The 3,260-nt window shown below is 41.9% G+C and overlaps 1 pseudogene; it reads right to left on the minus strand.

Annotated features, from left to right (window-relative positions):
- Positions 1–878: 878 nt before the first annotated feature.
- On the minus strand, positions 879–2,970 carry LOC136495946 (protein FAR1-RELATED SEQUENCE 5-like; annotated as a pseudogene).
- Between the last annotated feature and the right edge of the window lie 290 nt (positions 2,971–3,260).

Consider the following 3,260-nt stretch of genomic DNA (forward strand, 5'->3'; position numbering starts at 1 on the left):
TTATTGTTCCTTTTCCTTAAAAGGTTTGACTGTGGGTTGTACACAATGGATTATATGGACGCATGGAATGGCAAGGAGATGGTGGTTTCATCACTCGAGCAAGTATGTGTTGCCATTCAAAAAATTTCTTATTGCAACTCCTATTTTGTCTCTAAATATGCTTGCTCAGTTTTGTTCTCCTTTCTTTTTTTTCATTATCTCTCTGCCCAGTGGTCGGTGCTAGAGTACAGGAAGCATGCTGCTGCGCTACTCCATCTATCAGCACGCAATATGGTTAAGCTAGATGACTTTATGAAGAAGTATGATGCCAAGGAGACCTGATCAAGTTGATGCTATGTACCTTAGGAGGTGTTAGGAGAACGATGTGCATTGAAACACCAGAATTCTTGTAAATATCGAGTGGAGTCCTGTTATGCTATGTGACAATATGTGAATGCTTGTGATCTTAGGTCATCATACCCTAGAAACATCCTAGCATGATCTGGTAGTCAACCTTTGCTTTTGTATAGCCACAATTTCAGATGTAACAGTATTGAAAATCTGATGTTTCATTAGAGCATTTCAGATGTAACAGTAGTCAATCTTTGCTGTTGCATGACCACATTTTGAAGATGTAACTGTAGTGAGACTCGGCTGTTTCATTAGAGCATTTTAGATGTAATAGTAGTGAAATCATGCTATTTCATTAGAGGATTTTAGATGTAACAGTAGTGAGATTGTTGTTTCATTAGAGCATTTCAGATGTAACAATAGTGAAATTATGTTGTTTCATTAGAGGATTTCAGATGTAATAGTAGTTCTGTCCATTACAAATGAGTGTTGTTGCTTCGTTAATCGTATTTCATTATAGCATTTATTTTTGCTGAAGCAAGATAAATCTATAGCTTTAACTCAGTGTCCCTTAGATGCTTTGCTGCTGCCACGTATTTGCATGTCTCTACACCATGGCCTTCTTTGTGGCATACCAAGCACGCCAAGTCTTTGGCTTTGGTCTTCCTAGCCTTGGACTTCTTGTTCTTCTTGATTGCTTTATCTTTCGCTTGTCGAACAATGGTCTTCAAACAGTCAACTTTGTCCTTGGGCCTTCCCTTTAGATCTTTTGTCGGAGGGTTTTTGAACTTTGTTCATTTCACCCCTCCCTCCACCTCCTTTTCACTCCCAATAGTATTTTTGGACCATTTTGCCACGAAATCAATACTCGGGTGGTTGCCTTCACCTTTTCCCTTAGCTGGTCGATCCCTTCTGAACCCACCATGTACTCTTTTGGCTCAACACAAGCATCAGCTACAAGCTGTGTCATTTTCCTACACATCGCATTGTATCTCAGCTTGTTTGTCACCAGAACACCAAACACTGGTTCAGGGCCTGACAAAATGTTGAGGCACTTTGAGCATTGCTTCTTCTGACCACCTGTGTAGCAGGTGCTTCTATGGTATGTGTTGCACATCAAGTGTGGTAAAGACTTTCAGGATGTGGGGACATAGGAGACCATCTTCATCAAAAATGTTACAAGAGCATGTGTATGTTTTAGACCCCTAATTCACAGCAACATTGTATGTTTTCAATGTCGCCTCACATTCCTTGTATACTCGTTTCACCACCTGGAACACAAAGGAAATATTGTATGTTTTCAGAATCAGAAACTATAAAACAGGGGTATCATGGAACACAAAGGCACCCAGAATTCTTATTGCACCATTTTCTTGAATAATGCATTCATACTCTCAGATCTCCCTATTGTGCTTGTGAAGGGAAAGAAGCATTTCATAAAATATGCAGGCGCCCACATAGACTTGGTCGAAGACATGTTCTGGAAGTGTTTGTTGCCATGCATATCATACTTCACCTCTATGTTATGCCACAACATTTCTAACTCTTCAGGTGACTCGATGAAGTTGATGCAATAGTCAAACTCATCTGCAAAATCTAGGTTGTTCCTGATTAACCAACCAAACTTCTCACAAGCTTTGCTTACCACATGAAACTTGCAGCACCTGTGTGTTGCACAAGGGAATACTTGTGCTATTGCAGCTTTCATGGCCCTGTCCCGGTCAGTCATGATGTTGGTTGGTGCCATCCCTCCAATTGCAGCCTTGAGTGTTTGCAGCACCCACACAAAGGATTTAGTAGTCTCATTCGGAAGCAAAGACAACCCAGTAGGATGCTTTGGGTGTGATTTTTTATCCCAACAATCGGCGCAAAGGGCATGTTGTACCGGTTAGTGCAGAACATCGTATCAAAGAATATGCAATCCCTGAAGCACTTGTACAACTCCCTTGATCTGCCATCAACCCAAAACAACCCCCTCACTGCATTCTCAGCATCTAGCTTGACAGCATAGAAGAAGCTAGGGCTCTCGGCTTGCAACTTCTGGAAGTACTCTAGGACAGCATCCATGTCTCTGTACCTTACTCCTGCCCTCAAGTGTGTCCTCATGTTGGAGACATCCTTACTATTGAATGTTAGGTTTCCCACGCCTCTATGAAAGTCCCCTAACACAGACATGATCTGCATGGTGGATATGTTCCGATGATGTAGTGTCTTCAATAGCTCATAATTTGCCCATGATATTCGTCTGTGGGAATGCAACTGCTTTACCCTGCCCTTTATCTTCACCATAGGGTGTGTGTGCTCTGCTTGAAACACCACGACCCTCCACCTTCCCTCACACAGACCCACAACCATGTAATCTGCCTTCTTCAACATGCTCTACTTCCTTGTTGCGGTAGTCATTATGGCTGTTGCGCTTTTCTTCTTGGATGCGGTTGTTGTTGATTATGATGCATTACTTGATGCATTGTCTTCCTTTTCACCAGGTGTAATCCTTGGATGAGAACACTCAAACTCCTTCCTTATCAATTGCTTACTCACATGGTTGTTTCTTGATGAGCCTACCCTGATACTAAATCCCATCTTGAATGCATGAGCATTATACACCCTCCTTGCTTCCTCTAGTGTATCAAACTCCATTCCTTCAAATGGAACCACCGGCTAGGAGCTTACAATGTCCTCTTCTTCTTCATCCACCATCTTGTCATCAGTTATATCCACCTCAACAACCTCACATGGCTGACCTTTTGCCCCATGAGAAAGACTCCGATCAAGATTAGGGCCAACGGAACCCTGCATTGCAAATAATTATTTTGATGTAAAGAAACAAATTCAGTTAGAGTGCGCCCAGAAACATACTTCTAAAACATAGGCAACCATGTTAGCGCTTGAAGTTGCAGCAATAGGCATATTAGCACTTGAAGTTCCAG

Source organism: Miscanthus floridulus, chromosome 12 (genome assembly GCF_019320115.1).
Source record: "Miscanthus floridulus cultivar M001 chromosome 12, ASM1932011v1, whole genome shotgun sequence".
Lineage (NCBI taxonomy): Eukaryota > Viridiplantae > Streptophyta > Magnoliopsida > Poales > Poaceae > Miscanthus > Miscanthus floridulus.